General features: G+C 42.9%; 1 non-coding gene across 1 annotated transcript; it reads right to left on the reverse strand.

Annotated features, from left to right (window-relative positions):
• Positions 1–491: 491 nt before the first annotated feature.
• On the reverse strand, positions 492–594 carry LOC122149898. Its single transcript, XR_006163386.1, has one exon. It is a non-coding gene; the product is annotated as a U6 spliceosomal RNA (small nuclear RNA).
• Positions 595–7,396: the final 6,802 nt, after the last annotated feature.

Here is a 7,396-nt window from a genome sequence, read left to right on the forward strand (position 1 = left end):
CGTGGGAAAATAAATTTCTGTTTGTTAAAGCTACCCACTTATGGTACTTCTGTTATACTAGCACCAACAAACTAAGGCAGAATCTTTGCAGGCTTGTGAGCTCTGTGGTGATGGCTGGCCAATGAAGTGTGGGCAGACGTAATGTGGGTCACTTTTGGGGTAAGACAGTGGAAATCTCATATATGGTTATCTGGTCTCTCTTATCGGGCCATCGTGAGCCAGGAGGCTATATATTCTAGTGGTGCAGCTCCTCGAAGATGGAGCCACCATTAGCCTGGATCTCTTGAGTCACCACATGGAGGACAATTGTCCTAAAGAGTTACTCAGACCCACAGCAGATTCTGTGTGGATGAGAAGTAAACCTTTGTTGTATTAACATATTGCGATTGGGGTTTGCTTGTTAGGAAAGCATAACCTCGCTTATTCTAGCTAACACACACTTAAGTTCACTGAGCCTCTGTTCACTTTTTTTTTTTACATTTTTATTGTGAAAAAATATTCAACGCTTCACGAATTTGCATGTCATCCTTGCGCAGGGGTCATGCTAATCTTCTCTGTATCGTTCTAATTTTAGAATATGTGCTGCCAAAGCGAAAATGCCTCTGTTCGCTTTTATAACCCTAAGCTTTCACCTAGGGTGACTATGAGGAACAGATGAAACCAGAGGCATCTTCTCTGCAAGCATGATGCTCTGGTTACCTAGTACTGCTCTGACAAGAATATACCACAAACGGGATGGCCTCAACAAACAGGAGTTTATTCTTAAAATTTGGAGGCTTTAAGTCCAAGTTTAAAGTGCCAGGCTCTAGGGACTGTGTGAAAGCCCCCCACCTTGGGCTTCAGCTCTGCCTCTTGCTCCCAGTCCACTGAAACTAGAGACATCTCTTCACTCAGGCAGCCACTGGCTGCTGAGGCTAACAAGCCCAAGGTCGACAAATAAAATGGCACAGTTCTGATGTCCTGAGCTCTGGTAGCGTAGTGCCTAAGCCACTTGACTGCTAACCAGAAGGCTGGCGGTTCAAACCCACCAGCCACTCCTCAGAAGGAAGGTTGGGCAATCTACTTCCATAATGATACCACCTCGGAAACCCAAGGAGGGGTTGCTATGACTCGGGTCCAACTTGACGGCCCACAAAAACAACAACATGTTACCAAACCACACAGCAGGCCATTAATTCAAGTCCATTGTCAGTCCCAAGGTCAGCAGAGCATGGCAGGCTGCTGAACAATGACACGGCTACATGCAGGGTTCAAGCATGCCATAAGAGACCATTCCCAAAGCTGTGTCTTATATACTAGAAGCAGACCACATACACAAAGGCAGGTACTCAGCTGCTCACAGTAGATTCTACCATGGAGTTGATTACCAGTCTCATCATGGGGAATACTACATCCAGCTGCCCAGCCACTCAACCAGGTCCAGCCAATTTGACACACAACTTTAACCATCACACATGAATATATAAATATGTAAGGATGGATCACAGAATGGGTAATTAGCCAGAATGTAGGCTTTATTGCCAATTGATGTTCTTCCTGGAAGGAAGCAGTGGTGCTCCCTGTGCATGAGGGGGTGGGACAGCTGGAAAGTGGACATTCTCCCAAAAAGAGGTACTATGTAGGAGCAATGAAGCCCAAAGATCTCATAAAATAGCAGCACATGTCCTGTTACATGCTCAGCCCAGAGCTGTCCACTGTATACTACATATTGGGTTCTAAGTCTTGGCTGCATTGGTAAGTAATGGCCTAGAGCAACATAAAGTAACTCTTAGCTTTCTCTAGTCCACCAACTATGAGATTGAGAAGAAACACAAATCGTCCTTCTTCCTTATGCTAACGGACTCCACCCTTCCCCCAAGGTTCAGCTGGACCCAGAGTATTTTGGCCAGAGACTCTATTTCCCAACTTCTTATAGGGTTAACAAACAAACCTTTTGCAGTTGAGTGGATTCTGATTTATGAGCACTTCGTGCATCTCAGAATAGATCTGAGCTCCATTCGGTTTTCCATGGCTGTAATCTTATGGAAGTAGATTGCCAGGTCTTTCTTCCATGGTGCCACTAGGTAGATTTGAAACACCAGCCTTTTGGTTAGCAACCAAGTGCAGACCATTTGTGCCACCCAGGGACCTTTGTTCTTGTAGGGATAGGTTTGACAATATAACCTTTTGTTCTCCAAAGGAAGGTATATAGAAATGGTGTCAAAAGTGGTAAGAGTGACTTCTGTACCCCTTGCTCTAAAGAAAAGCTTTTGTGCTCAACTGTCCTTTCCAGTTCCCATGCGTTAGAAAGCAAATGTGCCAGTGACCCAGTCCCAACCACTCAATGAGCACAAGGTCCAAGAGAATAGTTGAACCACAGGTAGAAGGAACCTGAGTCCAAATGATTTCATTGAGCACAGCTGCCCTACCAGTCTGGATCAACAAGATGGTTTTGTAAGAGTTAAATACATTTTTGACCTCTTTAAGCCACTCTTTTTAGGGACTTTTTGTTACAGCAGCTTCACCTTTATCCTAGCTAATGTACTGGATAAGAAGATGCTGCAGTAAATGGTCTCCATTGTTTCATGCATGCTTTCCAAGAACCCATAGAACCAATTGCAACAACAACAAAAACTTTCTTATTTGTAAGGTTGGCTAAATATCTCTGCCTTCCCTAAGAAGAGAAACCAGGTACCTATCCTGAGCATGTGGGTTGGGGTCCATGAAAGGATCTGTGGGCCCCACCACCTAACACTCTTCATATTTCCCAGTAATCTCAGGAAATTATTTCATGCTCACAACAAATGGACACGTCTATAATGGGGCAATCACAGAAGTAAAGTCTTGGGCCAAAGGAATCTCAATTGCATGGAGTTGACATGTTTCCCCGATTTCCTGCTCAAGGGAGGTTGTCAGTTATTAATAACTCCAGTGAAAATTGCAGGTAAATTGTACACATTGTCTTTTAACTGTAGGTTATCTTCTAGGTACAGATACAAACATGGGCCCTTTGCTGTGAACTTCTCTTCTTCCATAGCCCACACTTTCTGACTTCATAATGGCCTCATTTCATTTTTGCAGGTTGAAATCCCATCAGTCTTTTTTTTTTTTTTTTTAATTTTTTAAAAAAAATTTATTGTGATTTGGGTGAAAGTTTACAGAGCAAACTCATTTTCCACACTGGAGTTCATATACATTTTGCTTCATGACATTGACTGCAATTCCCCACAATGTAACAGCTTTCTTTCCACTTCCCTCCTGTAGTTACTGCCTCTTCCCTGTGTCCTTCCCTCCCATGCACTTCTGCCCCCCAAGCTGTCTGTCTCCCTGTACAAACACTGCCCTTCTGTTCTCTCACAATTGACTGTTCCAAGGAGTGTATCTACCTGATATAAATGTTAACCCTATATACCTGTCTATTGTTTGGCTGGAAGCTACAGGAGTGAGTTCAGTTCCAGACCTGAAGGGTAACTAGGGGCCACAGTCTCAGGGGTCTCACCAGGCTCTATCAGACCAGCAAACCCAGTCTTTTTTTTTTTTTTTTTTATGATTTTGAGTTTTGTTCCACCTTGTTCTCCCATTCTATCCAGGATCTCCTGCATCCCCCTCCAAGTGGTTAACAGTGGTAGATGGGCACCATCTAGTTCTTCTGGTCTCATAGTCATATAGGCTGAGGAGGATCGCATGGTGTACCAGTAGCTTGGACTAATTGTTCCCATGCATCTTTGGTTTTCTTCATTCTTCTTTGCTCTGGGCTAGGAGAGACCCATCATTACATCTAGATTATCACTTGCAAGCTCTTAAGACCCAACTCACTACTCACCAAAGCAGGATGTAGAACAATGTTTTTGTGTATGATGTCCCCTGCGGTCATGGTCCCAAGCCCGCAGGTCCAACTACTTGCTCCCTCAGAGTAACTGTGTCCAAGAAGCCACCACAACCTTGCTCCTTATCAGCTCTACTATATACCCAGACACTCTTAAAGCACATAGAAATATGGTTGTAGAAATGTTGTGTGCTAACATTCTACATCGTCATAGGCACACTACCCACTGTCTAGACATACCTGATCATTCAGCCTGTCCACCCATATATCCACCCACAGATCAATGCTTGCCATCACTGACAACATAGTACTGTACAAGTAAAAGGCTTCATCTTTTTTGTCTATACCTCCTGTGTAACTCTCTACGTCTTCCTCTTCCTCAATGCCACCGTGTTGATCACTCACTTTTGGTACATTGCTCTTCCTTCACCCAAATCAATACTTGTCTTTACCTATCTAGCAGTCTTCCATCCCCTCCCTTCCCATCCCTGGGAACCAACAAAGAGAGTTTCTTTCCATACATAAACCTTTCCTTGACTTTTTACAATAGTGAACTAGTACAGTATTTGTCCTTCTGTGATTGACTTATATTACTCAGCATAATGTCCTACAAGTTCATACATATTATGTGGTGTTTTACAGATTCCATATTACTCTTTAGTGTTGCATAGTATTCCATTGTGTGTATGTACTACAATTTGCTTATCCATACTTCTGTTGATTGATACTTAGGTTATTTCCATCTCTTTGCTATTGTGAATAGTGCTGTGATGAACATGGATGTGCATATATTTGTTCTTGCCCTGGCTCTCACTTCTTTAGGATATATACCAGTAATGGGATTGCTGGATCAAATGGTATTTCTAATTCCAACTTTTGAAGGAATCATACCGATTTCCACAGTGTTGTATTATTTTACAGTCCTATTAGCTGTGTATTAGAGTTCCAAACTCTCCACATCCTCACCAGCATTTGTTATTTTCTGTCTTGTTGAACTTTGCTATTAGTGTTGGAGCAAGATGTTATCTCATTGTTGTTTTGATTTGCATCTCCCTAATGGGTAATGATCGTGAACATTTCTTCATGTGTTTGTTGGCTGCCTGAATATCTTCTTTGGTGAAGTGACTATTCATGTCCTCCGCCTCCACTTCTTTTTTTGTTTTAATTTTTATTGTGATTTAGGTGAAAGTTTACAGAGCAAATTCATTTTCCATACAGGAGTCCATATACATTTTACCTCATGACATTGACTGCAATTTCCCACAGCTCTCTTCCCACTTTCTCCTTATAGTTATCTCTTCCCTATGTCCTTCCCTCCCATGCACTCCTGCCCCCTGCATATACTGCCCTTCTGTTCTCCCATGATTGATATCTCCAAGGGGTGTATCTACCTGATATAAATGTTCAGCCCATTTGCCTGTCTATTATTTGGCTGGAAGCCACAGGAGTGAGATCAGTTTCAGACCTGAAGGGCAGCTAGGGGCCATAGTCTTAGGTGTTTCACCAAGTTCTATCAGACCAGCAAACCTGATCTTTTTTTTTTTTTTTTTCTTTTTTATATGATTCTGAGTTCCACATTGTTCTCCCACTCTATCCAGGATCTCCTACACAGATCCCATTCCAAGTGGTTGACAGCGGTAGCTGCTTCTATCCATTTTTAAATTGGATTGTTTGTCTTTTTGTTATTGAGGTGTTAGAGTTTTCTATAAATTTTAGAGATAAGACCCTTGTCAGGTATGTCATTGCCAAATATTTTTTCCTAATCTATAGTTTCTCTTTTTGCTCTTTTGGAGAAGTCTTTTTAAGCACATAAAATTTTAATTTTTAGAAGGACCCCACATCTACTTTATCTTCTGCTGTTTGTGCACTTTGGGTTATGCTTGATAGTCTATTTATGCCATAAATTAGGGCTCCTAAATTTGCCCCTATTTTTTCCTTAAGGAACTTTTAAGATACTTTTAGGTTTCACATTTAAGTCTTTGATCCATCTGGAGTTAGTTTTTCTGTATGGTGTGAGGTATGGATCTTGTTTCATTTTCAGCAAGTGGATAACCAGTTCTGCCAGCACCATTTGTTGAAGAGACTATCTCTTTCCCCATCAAATACCATCAGTCTTTTAAGGACCAGAACAAATGCCACCCCTTCTGCTTGATTAGCCTGCCTGTCCCCCACAACCAAGTCAATGTCTTCCATCTCCAACCTCCCAAAGCACTTTCATCTGTGTATCTTCTGGGACACTTGGCACCTTCTACCTTGTAGCACAGTGGTTAAAGCACTTGGCTGCTAACCAAAAGGCTGGCAGTTCTAGACCACCTTGTAGATGGTTCCTAAAGATGCAGATTTGTTGAGGAGCATGAGGGGGACCTATTAATGAGAACATCTAATGTTTGTTTCTACTACATATGAGCTTGCAGCCTCATATGCCTTATCTTATTGAATCCTCCTGTCAACCTATGAAAAAACAAGCCAAACCCATTGCCATTGAGTCAAGTTTGACTCATAGAGATCCTCATTTGGTTTTCAAGGCTGTAAATATTTACAGAAGTAGAATGCCTCATCTTTCTCCTGTGGAGCACCTGGTTAGCAGTCAAACATCTTACCCATTTTGCCACCAGAGCTTCTTGTCAACCCTATAAGCCAGGTACTATTATTGTCTCCACTTTACCAATGAGAAAACTGTAGCACAGAAAGGCTGAGTAACTTGCTCATGGTCACCCAGCTAACAACTGACAGAGAAGAGCTCAATCAAACCTAGGCAGCTACAGTCCAGAACCAGACAACATTTGTAACCACTGCACAATGCTGCCCTTATTCACAAGAAAGACAAATGAGTGCTGACGAATTTGGTCACCAGGGAAGGGTCCATGCCTGAGAAGGTGGCCTGAGACAGCAGCAACTGCAAATTCCAAAGTCCCTTTGTGGGCTCCAGTGTGGAGTTTCCTCCCCTGCTGACATTCTACTGACAGCAGGCTTGAGGTTTGACTTACTCAGCTGAGACAGCAAAACAATCCTGTCAATTAAGTCAAACATCTGGTCAATGTAGCGAGAAATCAGTCACGAGGGGTCTGGCCACAGACCCGGGAGCTCTTTCCAGGCAGTAGACTCTTCCTCCTGGTCCCTGATGGTGGGAGAGACACTGCCTTAATTCCCAGACTCTAATTTGCATACTCTCCTCTGATTGGTTGGTTTGACTCACACCTAATACCCTCCTAAGGACCACCAAGGGAGCATAGGAAGGGAAAACAAGCCCCTGCTGGCTGGAAAATGAGCATTAGAATGGAGATCAGAATTCAGCCAGTATCCAAAAAGTGCATTCCCAAGCTGGGGGTTGTAAATTCTGGGCTGCCTGCTGTAGAAATGAAAATTGCCATAATAAATGCCGATTATCCCAATTACCTCTAATTGTCTGGCTTGTGTAGCAAAAGCAGTACCATAGGCCAGGCTGAAAAAAGGAAGAAGGGAGTATTTAGCTGAATACCCTGTCCAGGGAGCTGGATTACAAATGAAGCAGGTGAGTCTGCCCAGGAAGTACCCCCCCTCCAGGCCCCTGGAGGGATTGACACAGAAAGATGAGGGACTTCACAGTCTCCT

This window comes from Orycteropus afer, unplaced genomic scaffold, assembly GCF_000298275.1.
Source record: "Orycteropus afer afer isolate SDZICR_OR568_19922 unplaced genomic scaffold, OryAfe1.0 scaffold00059, whole genome shotgun sequence".
In the NCBI taxonomy this organism is placed as follows: domain Eukaryota; kingdom Metazoa; phylum Chordata; class Mammalia; order Tubulidentata; family Orycteropodidae; genus Orycteropus; species Orycteropus afer.